Source organism: Meleagris gallopavo, chromosome 5 (assembly GCF_000146605.3).
Source record: "Meleagris gallopavo isolate NT-WF06-2002-E0010 breed Aviagen turkey brand Nicholas breeding stock chromosome 5, Turkey_5.1, whole genome shotgun sequence".
Lineage (NCBI taxonomy): Eukaryota > Metazoa > Chordata > Aves > Galliformes > Phasianidae > Meleagris > Meleagris gallopavo.
In genome coordinates, this window is record NC_015015.2 from 24,444,104 (window position 1) to 24,464,162 (window position 20,059).

Sequence of the window (20,059 nt, forward strand, 5' to 3'; positions counted from 1 at the left end):
ATGACTTGTTCCTTCTGCTTAGACAAGTGAAACCTCCCCTTACACAGTATCTGAATTAAAGGCCCAGGAAATGATGCAGAATTAAACCAGGAAAAACAGAAGCAGAAAGATTTTTAAAGCATTGTTATCACATTCATAATATTTCAGGATGTGTCCTTTTTTGTGATTCATTTATAAATGAAAGTTCAAGATAGTCTAACTTTGAGCGATTTGAACATGGAAAGTCAGGCTGATACTGGAGTTTCATAGGAGTCTCATTTCAAAGGTTCAAGGCAGGCATCTTATGTTCAAGTCAGTTGGTACATTACCAGATTAAAACTCTGAAGTAAAATGTTCAAAGTGCCTAAGTACTTTCTGAAGATGTACCTCGTGACCTCAATTTCCCACTTTCTCTAAATACTGGACTATAATCTAGGAAATCCCCAAATTAAAGGGAAGAATTAATTATCTGCAGTTTTCCAGCCTAACATTTGCTTCTGTATGTACAGGAAATATGCTGAAAACTATTTTTTATTTCAGCAGAAAACAATTTATCTAAAGCCCAATGCAGAGTTCATCCTCCAAACACAGAAGCCGTTTCAATGCCAGCTCTGCAAAACTCAGAAGTTGGTTGTGGCTTCAGTTTGAACAGTGGATCAAGACAGAATTTTTTCTGAAGTTGCTGCACTGTGTGTTGGATAATTAAACACCTAGTAGCAGACAATGCTGCTCAAATGGCTCACATCTAAGATGAATGTCAGAAACACTAAGCAAAAAGAGTGCCATATCCTCTGACTTATTGTCTAGTTAAATCTTGTACAGTCTGGAATATCTCCAAAAAAATACATATATTTTTTTTACCTTATTTAAGAATAGTGACCTATGAAATTATATTTCCCTGTTCCCTCACTCTGTGTTGATCCAATACAAGAGAGTAAGTTTTCTTTTCTCACTGCTGCTGGCCTTTCTTTTTTTTCCAGTTCAGCAAGCAAACCAAGAAGTCAATTACTTGCACAGCCCCATGTGAGGTTTTTCACACCAGGAATAGTGCTTCCATTTCGCTGTTTTACTTTTCCCCACAGTTCTTCCTTTTGGGAATCAGATTATGGCCTCATAAAACTGTAGGATGCTGCTGAAATGACTTAAATACTGTAACTATTAAAAGAACAAGTTGGATCACTAATTTAATTGCTTCTTGTAAGCAGTTTTTTTCATTCAGAAAGATGAAATATACAGTCTCCTTCTTATAACTGTGTCTGCCAATGTATACATAACATGCTGTTAGTCAAATTCGATACTTCCTCTCTCTTGTGTAATTATTGGACTTGCAATTCTTTTTATGGGCCCAGCATAAATATCCACTGATTTCACTCTCCAAACCCGGTTGAATAACAGGTCTCTGTTCACCAGATTATTCATTATTCACCATATTGCAATGGGTAGCCACTAACTACAGCCAGAAATGAACGCTGTCATTCCAGCTCTTCTCAGAACTGATTGTGAGGGCACCTGATGGATGCCTGCATTAAATCACTTAGAACCTGCAGAATCCTTCACTATCCCTAAATGCTAAGTGCAATGCAGATTTCTGAAAAACAAGAAAGAAAAAGTTAAATATTTAGCCTCTTTTTGCAGTTCATCAACTCATGCATGCTGTGGGCTTGCAGTCTAGCCTTGGATGTACTGAAGAGGGACCATCTCCGCAAGCTCTACACTGAAAACCAAAAAAGACATCATGCTTATGATATGCTACAGTTCTGTCACAGCTTTTTACGAACTTTTACTTATATGCATATAATGCCAGTTAGCACAACCCTCTCTCTTGCTCAGCATTGAATATCAGCATAGCTATTGACAGTCCTTGCAGCAGGGAGACCTCTATGTGCTGTAGAACTGAGATCAAAGTACGTGGGTTTTTTTTGCCTTTGATCACAGAAGTGGCTATCAGCAAGAGCTCATCTTCCTTCTTAAGTTAGGTCCAGAGCTCCCCATAATAAAACACAGCCTTCCTGGAGGGCTCCAGCTGTTCACAGTGGCAAGGAGCAAACCTACATCTGGTATAACGTACAAAAATAACTCCTGTTGGTTTCTCCTGCCTGCTCTAAGGAAACGAGATGAATCTGCCTGGGCATAGACATTGCAGCTGCATTTCTGATGTTCAATGAATTGAAAAAGAATGCTTAACTCTTTGCTTCTCAGTTTTCAAAAGTTTTGCAAAATGCAAGATCTTTAATGGCCTCAGTATACCATTGGGTCACCCTGTCACTGAATCAACAAACGTTTCAGTCACTGAGCCCTTCAGCATGAGTCTCATGATGCTTTGAGCTCATGAACCTTGCTTATTTGCCTCATGACTGTTATCAGAAAAAGGAATCCCTTTTGCCTGTGCATGTCTCAGGGACAGACACAGCCATGTAGCTGTGACCACAGCTCGCTATCTGTGAGTGTTTACCACATCAATTGGCACTAATACCCATAGGGGAATTAAAGTCTTTACAACCCCACTACTCATTCCCTGTTAATCTATGCCTGTATTTGTGCTCTTGTCCTCATTATCAGGGGTGATTTATGCAACTTTGGATTAATATTATTTTTTAATTTAAAGATTTATCATAGAAAAACTTATCAAACCAAATGGATGGTTCTGCATGGTCTCTAAATATATTTTCTGCAAATATTGACTTTAATTTTCAGTAGAAGTCTCTTCAGACTTGCTCAAAAACCCTTAAATTCAGCATACAGTGGGCCTCTGTATCTGTCTGATCATATTACTGCTGCCTTTGTATTCCTTAATCCTTCTATGCATTATTATGTATTCATTGCATCTTGCCTGATGCTTCCTGGTAAACCTCAGAACAAAGACTGCATTTTCTTGGATGCTGGCTAGGCTTCCAAGCCACTCCTGGGTTCAGCTGCAACTGCAGTTATATTGGCTCACACCCAGAATGGTTCAAAATTGATTTCCATAACCATAAGACAGTCAAGCAGAGTTCACAAGAAAATGCAATATTTTAAAATGTAAAACCTTGTGTGACAAGGCAGGCCTAAGGGACGTAAGGAGTCCTGCCAAGAAAAGGACTTAGCCCTATTCTCTCTTTCTCTGCAGAATTCCAGTTTTCACCACAGTTTTCACCACAGCTGTGACCACAACACCACAGTTCCTTTCCAGTTCCACCACTATCTGATGTGATATTGACTATCTGGAGCAAAGATCTGAGCATAGGCTATGCCAGCGGAGGCCAGTTGTGGGAGTTAGATGCCTGGTGGGCAGCCTGGTGATTACTAAATAGAGCTGTCTGCCACAGGACATCCTAAATAAAAGAAAAGCAGGATCATTAGGCAGGTGATGCTTGCAAATTGATATTTGTAAGAATATATGTAACAGGGTAGCACACAGCTATGGAAAAGAGGCAAACATTCATACACTCTGTCCTACTGAGAGGTACTGCAGGGGAGAAGCCAAATGCAGATAGGAAAGAAAGACAGCATTGCAACACTGCAGTATCAACCAAGCACAGCATTTGAATCAGGTGGATTTCTATGCATCTGTCTTTAATCAAGTTTCTATTCTGAACCAAGATTCAGAGGTGTTTGATTTTCTTGAGTCCTACACAGGTTCAGCAAAGACTTCAGGCTAATGGTTCAGGTTTATTCCTGTTTCAGAAAAAATAATAGTATTAACTACATCCATCTTGGATTCAGTGTGACTGCTTTTGGTTCTTTATCCACTGCCATGCAGAGTCGCTAAACCTCTCTAGAGATTTCAGAAGAGTAAAACAAATGTAAGAGAAAAATATTTCTGTAAAACTCTTTCCTTTTCACATTTATTTTGCTCTTAGTTTCAGAAGCCGATGCAAGTAGTTATGGTGACTGTTCAGAGCAGTTGACTTGCATAGTCTGCCTCTGTCACTGCATGCACCATGGAAGTCACCTTTCCCTCAGAGAACTTGGAACACATGTTCAGAAAGCAATAGAGGGGAAGCTCCCAGCCCATGGTGTGCTGAAGCATAATGAAAGGAATCTCATTAGCCACATCTGTCTTTAGGACAGTACCCAGTAATAGGTGAAGAATTCACATAGTATCAACATCCTTCATCTGGATATTGGAATAAAATCTGCAGGGCCATTTTTCCCCTAAGCAAATTTAGATGTCTTAGAAGAAACAATTTCTTTTACATAACCCCCTCTATACCTTCCTGGAATCTCTACCCTGAAGACAAGGACAGAATTAATTTTCCATTCTCCATTTACAGTAAATAAAGAATACAATGTTCACTCCACATCATTTTCATCTTCTATCTTAATTATCACCACAAAGACTACAGGAATCATTATCTTTAATGATGATGAACGTCCAATTAGCATTTCCCATATAAATTTCAGATCATGAAGGAGGCTGTAATGGATAATGCAAATTCCTAATGGTGTTTTTTTTTCCTTGCTGAAAAATTGAGGTGCTTAACAAAATGAAACTTAATCTGAGCCATTTTCAAACAAGTTGAGAACTTTAATTACATGACAGGAAGGAAGAAAAGACTGAAACTAAATCTTAAAAGCAAGCATATTTGAAAAGACCTTGCTTTTCCAGCCCATTGCTCAAGCTTTCTCCTCCAGCTAGCTAAATGCTTGTCTGGTTGCGCTCAATGAGTTTTAAACTATTGTGAAAGCTGGTAGGGGAAATTTCTTTCATTAATTATATTATTTAGTATACTAAAAAATATTCCAAGTAAACATTCTGTTTTCTCTAGTATAGCATATTAATTGATTCCGAGCCACAGCACTTACATGTAGACAGAAATTGCCAATAATTACATCTCTTTGTAATTTCTCATTGTAAGGCAATGGTGTCCTGGTGCTGGTTGAGGTGCAAAGGTGTGTGTAGAGGAAAACCAGTTAGATTCATTCTTCCCTGATGGTTTTGTTCTGGGGGAAAATTAAGTCACCTGGCAGTTTTAGGAGTATCTCAAATATTCTTTGCACACAGAAATTGCAATTACAAGTGTCATACTGAAAGATTTAGCATTTATATTTAGAGATGGTAAACTAGACCAGGGCAGGAAAAAAAAAAAAGACACCTTTGCCCAGCAAAGTGTCTTTAGTGTCTTCAGCCTTTAATCTATACAGGACAGAGATACTTCAATACTGCATTTATAGATCTGAAGCGATTACAAAATTTTTTACTTGGCTTTCTTACTTGTACAGGCTGATTATCCCAGCTCTTCTTGTTGTCTGTAACCATTTTTATCCCAGGTTTATCATACATAATTCTTAGCTTCTAAAATCCATTAAGGGAAAGATTTTTGAGTGTTTTGCTACTGTATTACGTGAATCTAATTTTAATTTTAGGGTATATGGTAAATGCATGACATTGAACTACAATAGCCTAATAAGTCCTGGCTATTGTAACATTAGATTGTGTGCTTATTATTCATATAAATGTCTAATCAATTTCTGAATTCTCCTTTTAGCTTCATCTCAATCACATATAATGGTGCCAATAATTATTCTTCATCTTCAAAAGCGTTTCTTCCTCTCCACTTGCAACATAATTTTCACTGGTTTCCTTTTGTTCTTCTTCATGAGGAAAGAAAGCAAGGAGAATTATGTGACTATACGCATTCATTATTTTGTTATCCTTTTTCTGTAACTGTTGAATAGGCCCAGTATCTTTTTGTGAGGAGATTTTTGTATTTCTCAACTTTTTTTCAATGCCCTTTTCCCCATCTGTCTCGCTCCAATTTATAGGAGGGAGATGAGGTTCTTGTGATATCTGTATACCTGGCATGAGATTAAGAAACAACAGTTCATATGTTAGTCCAACCAGTTTATTATAAATCCTAATCAGGGAGACAGGGAAGGGAAGGAGGGCGATAGAAAAGATAGGAAAGAAGCAAGAATTGCGTAAAGTGGGGATAGTCAACACCAGGATCCAGCAGCAGTCCCGCTGCACGACGTTTCGATGGTCTGAGGCAAAAGCAGCAGGGAGGGAGAGCAGCAGCATGGCTGGCCTTGGGCAGCAAGCCGGTGGCAGAAGGAAGTCGCAGAGCCGATCCAGGAGGAAGCAGCAGGACTCAGGTAGCAGGCCCAGGGGAATCCGCCAGCACGCAGGAATTCCGTAGCGAGGGATCTGATGGCAGACACCTTTGTTCTTCTTCAGCATTGTGGTAGAGAGCAGAGCAAGTCCAGGAAGGAGAGAGGCAGGTCGTGAGGCTTCTCATGGCAGAAACCTCTTCTTCTTCATGAGGAATCTGTTACCAGAAAAGCCTCCAAACCTCATGGTTTTCAATTCCTCTTTTATCCTCCTTTTCCTCCTGCCTACGTGACATCCCTGGGCGCTTGAGCAAGAGTCACGTGAGTATCACCCAAGATGGCCATCATCCTGAGATCTATCTAGCTGCAGCTTAACTCTCTCTCCTTGCCCCTGGCCTTGTCCATCAAAGTTCTCCAGACAAAGGATTTCATAACCTTTGCCCAGGACTTGCCTGGACTTGAATAAGTTCATCTGTGTCCCCAGCAAACTTTGAGACACTGATGTTAACAGAATAATATCTTACACCATCCTTTGTACGTATGTTTGGAAATAGGACATTGAGAACTGGAGTCTAAATTTAAGGTGATTATGAATTATTTCATTCAAGGGTCGTGTCTTGACTACACCACAGTTCCACAATGCAGCCTTATCTTTCTTAAACCCCTGTATTACTCTCACAAGTAGACCTGTTTGGATATACAGTGACAGGTCTACAAAAGCTTGCAGAACTATTGTAGACCTGAATCATTCATATGATATACTTGACTGAAGTATACAGAAATGAAATTATTGATTCCAATTTTAAAATTACCTATAGAGAATACAAGTAAAAATAATGAAGCTTCATATATAATTTTTATTTATTTTTAGACAGCATTCTGAGAGACACTGGGACACAGTGCAACTAACTTCGCTCTGCACGCTTTTCTCACTGTTCTATTTCAATAAATTTGACAGAAAAATTATCTGAATTATCTAGATTATTTAGATTTGTCTGAGTAGCTTAAAGAAACTGCTAATGCCTGCTAACAGCTAGCAACTGTAGCTTTCACTGGACACCAGGAAATCCATGATAAAAGTGCCTCAAACATAGGGAAAGACCTGAGTAGTGAATTTCTTGCTGTCTGCTTAAGAGCTTATTCCAGCTAAAGTTTTTTCATATTTTTCATACTTTGTACTTTTTCACATTCATAATGTCTTCCCTTCATTTCCTGCTTATGCAGATACTCAGTCTTAAATATAGGTTGTAATCCTGCTTAGTTTTTAGTTTCTGAAATAAATTCATCCTCTGAATGAGGAGTTTTGAAGAGTGGCCTCAGACACTATGGTAAAGTTTTATTAACTGGGCCACAGCAACTTGCATAGATGGGTATAACAGACAAAACATGTTTGAGATTTACAAACAAGAAAATATAATCTTATTTTAGGGACTGCTTAGCAAATGATGAAGGAAGAGGGCTGTGTAGATCTAGAAATTCAAGTGATGTTCTTTTATAGGCCCATGATAATGTATGAGAAGTTGTGTCAGTTTTACTGTCCTAAGAAATAAATAGCCATACAATCAAAGCTCCTGATGGAACATGCAGAAATAAATTGATAAATGGGCATCCACAACACAGTAGCTGATTTTTCAAGCTCCTCATTAAGAAATCTTAATAGCGATTGGCAAGTTCCCTCAAATATAGAAGGAAATTGAGCGGGACTCTGTTTAAAAAGCTGTCATGTCAATGGTAAGGAATGAAAGCTATGTCTAATATATTTTCTAGTAAATCTTCCTGTTGAATAAACAAACTTAGTTCTTTCACACAGCTAATACCAGTGCTCTCCAATGAAATAAGGTGTAAACTGGAACATACCACATTCTCAGGCTAAGTAGCACTGTGCACCACCTGTGTGTGAGGCAGCTTCAAAGTGCTTTGAGTCTATAAAGACAAGTTTCTATGTAATGTGCAGCCTAGTCCTTAGGGCTGGAAGAAAGAGCTGAGAGTCCTGGTCTTGTTCACAGCTCCGTCCCCAGTGTCATTTCTTAAGCTTTTCCTGTTCAACATCATCCTACTGTGGAAAAACATCTTTACTGATAAGCAGATAGCAATATTTTGATGGGAAACTGAGATTTAACCCTTCAAAATCTGTTTCTATGCAACTAAAGGTAGTGGAAACTTATTGTTGACTTCAGTGGGTGTAGGAATAAAACATTTAAGTTAAAGTCAAAATACTGGATGGTAATAATAAAGCAGATTAGAGTGAAAATTATTTCACTAAGTGCACAGGGCAAACACCATGTTCAGCTTTCAGATGTTTGAAAAAATCTTTCAAACAGTCACACAAGCCATTTGTTTGCATTACCTGTATTTTAATCACAGCAAATTGTTGGCCTACTGACAAATGTTTCAGTGCTTTGTTCTTGTCTTGTTCGTAAGCATTGAAGGATTATTATTGTTGTTTTTTTTTTAATAAGATGCTGCTGAAGAAATTTCCTTCCTAATCCTGTTAGCTAGGGGCTGACTTGTGCAATAGTGTAAGGATTGTAGCCATGTTTTAATTTTTTTATTCTACTGATTACAACTGTGGAAATACTCCTTACCTGTATTTCAATCATGGTAAATTCTTGGCCTACTGACAAAGACTTTGCTACCTTTTGCCACTTGAGTAACAGTCTAATAGTTTAGACTTATTTAACACTTTTCTCCCTGGTTGAATATCAATAGAATTTACATACCTTGGAAACTGTATTTGTAGGAATGCAACACAGTGACTGTTTAACAATCCTTAGCAATAACCTATAACACGAAATGGTGCCTACAGTGTCAGCATAGGAGGTCTTGCACATTAGCAGATTGTAATTAGATTATCTTCCAGTAATTTGGTAGTTAAGACAGAGTGTTTGATGAAAGGGACTTACACTACAATTTGAAGAAGGAATTTCTGTTCTGTGTGGAGCCCCATGAACACTTTAATGAATGCAAGCAGCCTGGTCTTTCATTTTATTTTTCATCTGAAATCTCATACCTCACACAGACTTCTTACTTCCATAAATCACACTTTTCCAAGACAGAGGATCATCCCAGTTACCAGATGTCATTTTAATTGGTCACTCAAGAACAAAGCAATCTGGAATTAGCTAAGCATTTTTATTTCAGTCTAAAAAAAATAATGTATTGCAGAAATGCTCCTAGTTCACAAAATTATGTCAGTGAAAATATGTTACATTAAATGTGCAAAAAAAAAGCTCATTTTCTAAAACAACTTCTTATAATAGCATCTATAAAAATTATGTTTCCAACACCTTAGCAGTGATAAGAGAGGTGGGGGAACTCTGAGTAGAATTTTCTTGCTAGGAAATTCTATTTTCTAAATGTGTAATTTTCTACCAGGAATATCAGAAATTTTCAGCTATAAAATCTAAACCAAACATTTTGTATATATCAGCCTGAATCTGAATATTTGATTCTTATGTTCACATTATTTACAAGTTATTTACAACAGAACAGTGTGGGAAGGGGACTCAAACAGTCCAAATCTAGAAATAAATATTATTGCATTTCAGGAATTATGTTAATAATTCTGCACAGAATTCTCTCACCATTAAATTAAGCAGAATTCTAAAGAGTGAATACAATTTCAGTCATCTGAGAGAACTGCAGAGGTACTTTGGCATTCTGAATTTTATTTGCTTCTCAAGCTAATCATTATTCATGACTAATTTGTTCTCATAATAATGCAATGCCTAGTTGTTAAAGATAATATGGAAGCTTAATATTAAATTTCCTGCTGAAAAGGGAAGCTCAACATGCCATATAAACTAAATGTATTTCATATCACAGCCACTGAAATCAGTCAAGTGACTGAAACCAGATATTTCAATGTTAAACAAACTCTTATACATCTACAGGCAAGTAATCAACACGACTAACAGGCTGACATCCCTTACTTCAAGTGAAATATGCTGGCAGCACTCACAGTCAGTGATCCATTGCCTCTTGCTTTGGATTGGCAGCTTTGGCAGCTATTTTGGTGAATTTAAGTGTGTGTTTGATCTTTTGCCCTTTGGACCTTTTGCCCATTAGACCTGTCTTCACAAATATGAAAAATTTCTTATAACAGAGCTCAAAGTCACCATGAAGTCAGTCAAGTGTAAGCTTGGAGGAATATGTATGTTTCGATACTTCTTCCAGAGCTAGAAGATCACTCCCTGGAAAAACTGATACTTACAATTATATGTAAGAATAATAATGACAGCTGCAACGATATGCACCTTTTTGTATTTTAAGCCGTAGCAAACAGATTACAGCAAAAAATAACCGTTTGATAGCCATTATTTTGTATTTTGTAATAAGCACCCCTACATACTTGCTGATACGACTTTTTTCCTGAAGTCAGGAAGACTGAATTTGAGATACAAATATTTATTCCAAATTGAACCACTATGATGTAGAGAGAGACCAGAAAACATTGCTATATGGAATTTAGCAGAATTTTCATCTGAAATATGATTCTTAAGCTAAGCGTCACCTAATTTTTTTTTTTATTCAGTTTTTGTTCAGTTCTTTTCTTTTTTTTCCCTAAAAAGCAGAAGTAGAAATGTGAAATCACAACAAGAAAGGATGTCTTTGTGATTGTAACTCATTATACTCCTTCAAGGTCTTAGAAGAACATCCAAACTGAGTCTTCTTCTTCCTCATTACCTTCTTTCTTTCTTTCTATTTTCACTAACCACAGTGTAGAATATACAATTCAACCATCATTCTCCTATTCAATAAACAAAGAAATGAACTTATGTGTATACAACTATATGTGTTCATATTAAATATGTGTCCCACACAAAGCCCTGATGATAAAATAAAACTGGAATTCCTGCCCTAGCAAACCTCATGTTACCACTGAGTAAATAGTTATTGTATGCTTAAAAATATAGTATTGGTCATGAAACTTTGGTTGTTCTCATTAATGTGAATATTTCCCAATCATTCTAAGAAAATCTTGAAAATATAGCATCCTGGATGGTGTCCAGGAATGTATACTCTTTGCAGAAATTGTATTGCATCTCATCCAGAGAACCTTCTGCTGCAGATGAATAACATGGAGTTCTCTGAATTGTGAGTGAAGAGAGACAGATTTCTCAATACTACTGTCAGCTTCAATGCAGATAAATTGCAGAGCTTCAGTGTGTCATTGCCATGGAAACCTAACACTGTACAATTTTCTTAACATTTTGCAGAGGTTGTAATGTTCTTGTTCAGATCAGGAAGTTTAAGAAATATGGCAAAAGAAATATCTCCAGATTGCTCCCATTAAAAAATCAGGTTCAGACCCACTTTTTAATTAGTCAGATTTTGATTTTTCTGAACTCCCACCCAAGATGCAGATTTTGTTTCTGAGCCATATCCATCACTAAAGCTCTAATTTTATCCCAACATCTTATGTGAACAACTTTCATTATGCTTGAAGAAAGAAGTAAGTTATTACACAAGGATTCTGTCTAATTTATTATCATTTGCTACATCAAAATCTATCCCTGGCTTATGTGTCATCACCTTTAGTTACTGTTCACAGCCATAATGTTTTGTAGCCCTAGAGGGATCAGTTGGGACATAAATGTGGTGCTGCTACACCTCATTTCTATTAGACAACATGCACATGGCTATGCTATACCAATAAGCAACCTGCTGTGACCACAAATTTACTGTGCATCAGTCTGCTAAAACTTTATTAAGCACAGTACAGAAACTCAGCTATTACTGGAAATTACATTTCTTACTGTCACACCGGTTGCATCCAATTATTTTTTCTTAATTCTTTTGTTGCTGTTCAATCCCAAGCTTACCCAGGAAAGTGGGGCCAGTGCCCTTCCAGCAGTGCTGTAGTAGGAAGCCAGGGATCTACCTGAGTGTCTCAGCATGGAGCTCACTGTCATGGCCAACCTACAACTTCATTTCACACTGACTGAATATGTGAATTTGGCTGTTACATAGGGAATCCATTCAATTTATTCCTCAAGCCCTCACTTGTTTTTCATGTTTTATTTATCCTAGGTTCTGCCTACCAGATCTCAGAAACAGAAAATTCTGTCATACTAAGAAAATGCACCCTAGGCAGCATCTACTTTTCCCTTTACGAATATGGAATATGATGGAACAATACTCAAAAGAAGATACCAAAGCCCAGATAGAACCCTTCCCAATATCACTCTCCTTCAAAAGTTGACCAACTAGATCAAATTAATACAACTCCATTCATAAATTTGTGCAGGGGTCATTAACTTCCAGCTATCTCAGGAAGAGTAATGGCAATGCTGTCATCACCTCTGCTTGACAGAATGGTTAACAGAGTAGCTTTTGCTGCTGCTCTTTCAACTAAATATCTAAAAGTGGTTTCTTTACTTTGTTTCATACGCAGAAGTTTCTGCACATTGAGGAGGAAATAAACAAATAAATAAAGCTAAAATCCAAGGAATTAGAAAACTTTAGCCCTCCTTAGTGTGTACTGCTAATCTCAACTCAGAGAATATCACTGAACAAAACCACTGTTTAGATAGCTGTAGCTTGTATGTTTGCCATATATAAAAGGTCAGAGCTACCTAGGACATGGAGAATCTCTTTTGCTATGGTACAAAACTCTCCCTTCTTGTTTCCCTACCAGCTTGGCTGTGGTTATGCTTTAAACTATTCATTCTTTGTAGGAGCTTATTGATTCAGCAAGACCTGAAAGTGCAAGACATTTCTTGGGCCCTTTGATTGAAAGCTAATTAGCTGATTTTGCTTGTTTGCAAAAATTCAGAAGAAATGGAAAAAGCACCCTAAGTGCAGGCCTTCTGAGACTCTTTATACTTTTGGTAGAACTCTGTGTTTATCTAAAATGTCACTAGAAGGCTACTTATTTATTCTAAATGATTGCTGCATATCATAAAGCATGCAATTCAGCTACTAGCAATTTTGATCCTGAGATTCTTCTCATGTTTGAAAATACAGAATCAAACCTGCCTTGTTGGCCCTATCCTTTTTGTGAACCCTCAAGTATCAGGAAGTTAATTAGATACCTTTAACTGCTTAAGCATTATTTATTTCCTACATAAAATAGCATGATTTTAGTAAATGACTTTTGCTGAATCCTTCCCTAGTGATTTAAGATGCATATCTATGCCCTTTTTTATGTGATTTATATTTATGTGCATAATTTATATGAAGATGCACAAAGTTAGTTGCGTATATTTATGCACCTTCAGGGGTGTATGGTAAAACATCAATAAAAATCAGAGGACAATAAAGAGTCACAATTGGAGTTGCTTACTGTTGATGATTCTAAAAATGAACTGAAAATTTGATCCACATCCTTGAGATCTTAGTATTGCCTGATTCTGCGTGGTGGGGAAAGATTGCAAAATTTAATGTTTATACACTCAGGGCTATCAAAGCATCAGATTGGCAAACAAAGCCCAAAACTCAGCTGCTACTGCAGCTGTTTTTGCAACCACCCAAACAGGTGGACTGTAGGCCCATCCACTCATTGACAAGCTGTTGCTGGGCTGTCCTCAGGCACTGTCCCTCTGCTTTGTACTTGAGTCAGCCTGTCCCATCTCCATCTCCACATTAGGATTCTGCTCATCTCCTTCCAGATGGTGGAACAGGAAGGAGGTAGAAGAGGGAATGAGGTAACAGTGGCTCAGGAGAGCTTGAGAACAGGCTTAAAGACTAAGGAGAGGTGCCTGTCAGTATTAATATAGATGGGCTATGTACCAAAATGACATACTCTGATCTCCCAATGTGATAGCTTCAGCTGTAATTTCACTGTTGTTCACTTCCCTCCTTACCTCAACCACCCATTGAGTCACTCACAGTTACCCTAACTCACTTTTTGGTGTGTATAGCTCCTGTACAGCTCCTAAAGACCTGCATTTAGTGATTCCAAAAAGACACCTCTGTTCAGGGAGATGTACCTAGAAGGTAGAATGAGGTAGAACTGGCTGAGCAGAAAAACTCCTTCTAAAATTTGTAAGCAAAGTTAGAGAGGATAGATTATCTAAGAAATTGCTCCAGGAAAATAGTCACTTGGTTGTCCTCCCCTTTGGCCTGTGTACCAAATAAGCTTATTACAATTAAAGGAACTTTTTTGGTGCAATACTGAGTCTCAGAATGAGGATGTTGTTACAATTTTTTAATTTATATTCAAGTTAAGTGTTTAGATTGTACCTTTTTCATCATCTGTAAAAAAATCTGTATCTTAAATAGTTTGAGCAGCAATGACATAGGAACAGTGGTTCATGTATTGTGCTCATGTCACATAACTTACATGTCCATACGCACACCTGTATACCACAGATTTGGAACATAGCCCACTCCATAGCCCACATACAAATACTATCTCTCAGCCACCTTTTGTATTTTTTAGGTAAGTATTTTTACTAAGTGTCTTAGCTTAAGCTTTTCTGATGACGTAAAATGTAGTTAATAAAGTAATAGTCAGACATTATTGAGTAATCTGCCTGAGGCATTTAGCAATAATTTACTTGTTCTGTAACCTAATAACCATTTTAGCTTCAGGGTACAATAAAACAGAAGTGCTAATTCAGTGATGTTAAAGGAAGTGTAATTATATTGAGGACACATCCACTTCTGAGCTTAGTCACTTGTGACCTACTGCAAAGCTACCAGGGAAGAGTCAGACATTCCTGTGCTGAATTATTCATGGCCTTATCTGCTTCAAGGGGCTGATGGAAGCACTGTTCATACAGTTCTACTCAGCAGATTCTAACTGCACTCTTCTTGGTACAATTTAAGAAGTATTCAAGTCAGGAACATTAAGATAGGGAAACATGGATTCTTGTTTTATGTCACGTTCATCTGATTTTCAAAGAAGTCAGAACATTTCCCAGTAAATGAGACAAAATGTAAGAGAAAATATTAAGAGAGAGTGAGCAAATGTGTCTAAAGGTCATAATTATGGGCTTTGTTAAGAGGAAACAATCTTCTCAGCTGCAAGGGGAACACAAAAATTCCCCTAATTCCACCATCTGCAGGTGTGTTATTCCTTTTATTTCATGAGACATTTACTGTAATCGTTACAGAAATCTAAGGATTGAACAAACCAAGCAAAACTCTTATGATATCAAGTTCTGTATGTTAAAAAAAAAAAATACTACATGCAAGTGAAAGCCCTTTTAGTTGTGTCAGCAGCAAAAACATTTCTTTCACATAACGATTTCCTTACATGAAATACGAGAGAGAAGTTTCTGTATGAATTTGGTTGTTTATTTGAGAGCTGAACCTGATAAGGAAGGTACGGTTTTGATTTACTTTATGAGATGGGAGTTCCCATAAAAATAATTTCAGATAGTACCAAACAGACCCAATACAATAACACGCTTAATTACTGCTAGCTTGGATGAAGCTGAACCAGCAGTAATAAGGATGAAGGCTCGGTTGTACGACACTGTTTAAGCCATCCAGAGTCAATTCTGCAATTTTATTCCCTGTAAAAATTGAAGCATAAGGAAAAAAGAAACTGTTAACTCCGTACATACAATAAATCACTGTGCAGAGCTTTCTGTTTTGGACCAACTGGTAGTTAAGGTTTTGACCACGCAGAGCGATTCAAAATTAGTGATCTGTTTCACATTTTTATACACACTTAAATTTGAACAAGATGAAAAGTTCTGAGCATATGAAGGTTTTATATTCCAAATCTGTTAACACATTGCATACAAGTAATTTATCGGTTCTGTCATCTCAGGCATCACACTCTTTAGTTCATTCAGTTCTTACCAGACACAACCTGAAATGACAGCCAGGCAAAGGAATGGCTGTACCTTTCAAACCTTGCATGCCACCTAAGATGGTTACAACGAAGGAACCATATGTTTTAGAACATGTACAAGTCTTTTTGGTTTTTTTAAATGCCAGCCTGTGCCAAGTGGAGAAAGCTACAGAGCCATTTTGAAGACGGCACCAAATTGAATGGAAACCCAGCAAACTTCACTCTAATATAACTGTTCTGTGGCCCTGATAGATTGAATTTTCCTGCTGGAACTGAAAACAAGGAGGTAAAGAACTCTGATACTCTGCTATAATCACCTAACCCCAGTGGCTGGATATGCTTGTACTCATAGATATAATATTTATATCATAGTGCTAGGCTTGGCAACTCATTGTCTGGAGTGGGCAGATAGGTTCTAAAACACCCCACCACTAATAAATACATTTTTAACAGTCATTTTTAACAGTCGGAATCATAGTAATGCTTTTTTTTTTTTTTTTTTGTTTGTCCCATCCCATATTCCAAATTTCCAAATACGTACATTTGTACTCATTAGAATTCTTGTTGTTTTTGAGAGGAAAAAAAGCTCAAAATCCAAGGGATTTGTATAATGTGTTGATGCGATCAAATATGCACCAATTCAGTACTCAGTATGCCCCAGTTTTATATCACTCTCTGATAAGCTAACCTGCACTTTGCTGTGAGAAGAACAACAAAACTCTTTCTCATTGATCAATTTGTTTAGTTTTGAATTTGTCCTAATAATAGATTCTCTGTCAGCCTCACAATGGAACAAGGCTCTGACCAAGACGAGTGGAGAGTTTCTCTGTAAATTAGTTAGAGAGATAGTGTGGTATTGAATTAAAGAGCTGCTTTCAAATGGCAAGAGAGGACAGCTGGTGTTTCCTTATGCACCTAAGTTTCACAAGCAAATGTAATCGTGCTTCATTGGGAGATCAATAAAGGAGCTGAAGGACAGAATAAGACAGGGAATGTAGACCTTGATAATCTGCTCTTGTCTGCCCTGAGCAAAAAAGTGACGTCTTCTTTCTGAGATACTTAGAGTAAGAAACCAATATTATGCCTGTATCTTGATGACACACAAATAAACACATAGTAACATTTGTACCTTATTTGTATCCTATTGCACTGCATCATGTTTCTGCATAGTAAGACTTACATAGCTGAGGCTCTACCATTAGGACAAAAGCTGGACTACTGAAATATTAGAGTCAAAATAGAAACTCAAAGATGCGTTGGTCATAGTTCACTGAATGAAGAATCTCCTTCCAAGGAAGCATCCAGTGTTGGATATTGCCATGCACAGAATTACCTGAGAATTACCAGAGGTTACTGCCCCATCTGGAAGCATCAATATTGCAAATGTTTTCATGTTGCATGATGCCTTCATCACAGCTGCTTAAATCAGAGCTGTGTCTGCATGGAAGAAAGCACAATGGGTAGAAGACTAATGGACAGAATAAAGTCTGTCCTTAAATAGTCTCTATACAGTCTCTTTAATGCAGGATCTCTTGGGGGAAAAAAAAGGGGGGGGAGGGGGGGAAAGGGGGAAAAAATGCTAGTTAAAACAGAAATTTTCCCTTATTATGAAAATCCAAATAAAGATTCTCCAGAAAAAAAAATATATCTACATTCAGAGATAAAATTAAAGCTTCGAATCAATAGTTGCTATGTGTGGGAACAGATCTATGAGAACTACCTGATCTGAGGGATGGAACACCTTTCCTACAAGCACAGGCTGAAAGAGCTGGGGCTGTTCTGCCTGAAGAAGAGATGGTTCCAAGGTGTCTTGATAGCAGCCTTTCAGTATCTAAAGGGGAGCTACAGGAAAGACAGGGGCAGACTCTTTAGAAGGGTCTGTGGTGACAGAACAAGGAGAAATGGCTTCAAGCTTAAAGATGTTTGATTTAGGTTGGATATAAGGAAAAAGTCTTTTACAGTAAGGGAAGTGAGGCACTGGAACAAGATGCCCCATCCGTGAAGATTTTCAAGTCAAGGCTGGATCAGGCCCTGGGCAACCTGATTTAGCTGTGCATGTCCCTGTTCTAGTCCCCTCACTGTGTTGGAGCTGAAAAGTCCCTTCCAGCTATTTACGATTCAATGATTCTGTGATTCTGTGATTCTACCTGGCTATGAGTACTTTTATAAGTAGAAATCTTCTGTAGTCTTACTTGTTCTGTATATGAATTTGTGCCCATTTCATCTTTTCCCCTACATAAATGCTCTGCAGCTGGAAGCTCATATATCCATCTGTTTCTGTAAACACAGAATTAAGTTTATGGCCAGAAAGTGCCAAGCACTGCACATTTAGTGCAAAGGCGCACTAATGCTTCCACTGTCCACAGTGGATATTTAACTACAACTGACAAAAGTCATCTGTCTTTTGTTGCGTTGTCTCCCACATACTTATAATGTTGATGCTGTTCCTACTTCCAGCACTGAAGCTATCTTTAGCTATTATGGGTATGTCAAGCATGGTATTGTACCTTACTTGACTCTTCATGTTGTTTTTTTTATCACTTTAGAACCAGTCATTTCTTAGTATTTGGGCAAACTGTAATATTTAGATTTCAGCAGCTTCTACCATGGCTCTTCTTCATGGTATATTCATCCTAATGGTATTGCAGAATAAATTGCTCTATGGTCCAAGTGGAGTACAATGAAGAGCCTTCCAGCCTTTGTGTGCGAGTTTCCTTGCAAGGAGATAAGAGCCCATGGTGAGCTGAGGTATACCCATATCCCTTCCTGACAGAAAGGCAGGCTATGGCTGCACGGTACACTAGGGACCAGAAGGGCCATGCTGCAGAAGGCATGACAGTGGAGGCAAAACCTTCTTAAACTATCAGAGATTGTAGTACCTGTGGGTATACTCCTGTGGGCCCCTGTGCAGCTCTTACAAAGCAACTATCTGCAACCTTGCTTTGTCTTTTCTTCTTCAATTCTCTCACCACATATTCAGTTCTGCAAATGCACATCTAAGTGAGCTGTTGGAATACCTGAGTTGCTTTGATCATGTTTTCAGCTTCACTTCTGTGAGGATTTGAACAGCTGAATTCTGTTTGCTTTGTTATGAGCTTATGTTTTTCCAGTTACAGACAATTTTGCATGAATGAGATTTTGTGGAAAGCTGCAGATGTATATCTTGTTCTGGACAGCTCATAGAAAATAAAAACCATTTCATATAACTCAGCCAACCTGTCAGGCAATGGAAATTGTGAACTCTCTGTAGTGATTACTCTACAGAACACTTGTTGTGAACAACATAGGCAGATCACCAACTGAATTATGTTCTTTAAGACAAGTCTTCCTTAAAAGGAACAGCTGAAAAAAAAACAAAATCCAATCAGTAAAGCAAAAAACATCCGGCTATTTGCAGTTTTTTAAAATGAAAAAGAAAAAAAACAAAACTCGCATCTAATTTCTCCACTTCCATCCTAAGGCAGACTGATCGACTCTGACTTGTACATTCTGACAGTCAGAACCTGTACAAAATGCAGCAAAGGGACTTAATTCCCATGTTTTGATTTGACAGCCTGCAACTAAACAGAAAGTACTTATGCAATACATGCAGATAAACAAGCATTATTATTATTACTGTAGACATCATCATTGTTGTTATCAGCATCATTATTATTCCTATTAGTGGTAATATTGTTATGATTAAATAATCAACTATTTATCTGTATCACCATAGCTTGTAGAAGCTGCCACCACAGATTAGGACCCCCATATATTAGTTTTATCTCATCAAGCAAACCCATAGTGATTATCTCCTTAGCTTGTGCCTGTGCCCAGTCCTGCAGCAGTGGGATGTAAGTAGATGTCTGCCCTCCACATTTGTTTCTCTGGAGAAACAATATTTTTGTATTTGACCTAAGAATTAGGGGACACTAAATGGATGGATTCAGAATGATTTCCACATGAAAATTTCACCCTAAATCCTTCACAGTGATGAACAGACTGGTATTTTAAAATGTCCGCACTCACTGCAACTCTTAATAAATTATGAAACATCTGAATGCCCAGAGCTGCCACTATGAACCTGCACACTAGCAGCAGAAAGTGTTTTATTGCAAGATAAATGCTCCTGTGGTTGTATTTATGTGAGGAGATCATGGCACCCAGTGAGAAGTAAATCACCTCTGTCTATCCCACTCGATTCTCCTTTTAATTTAAGACAAGAAAAGAAATGTCAGGGCATAAATCATGATGTCAGCCTCTGTCAAACTGAGTGCTTGGTGTTGCCCAGCACCAAAATTAAACAAAGTTATACTAGAT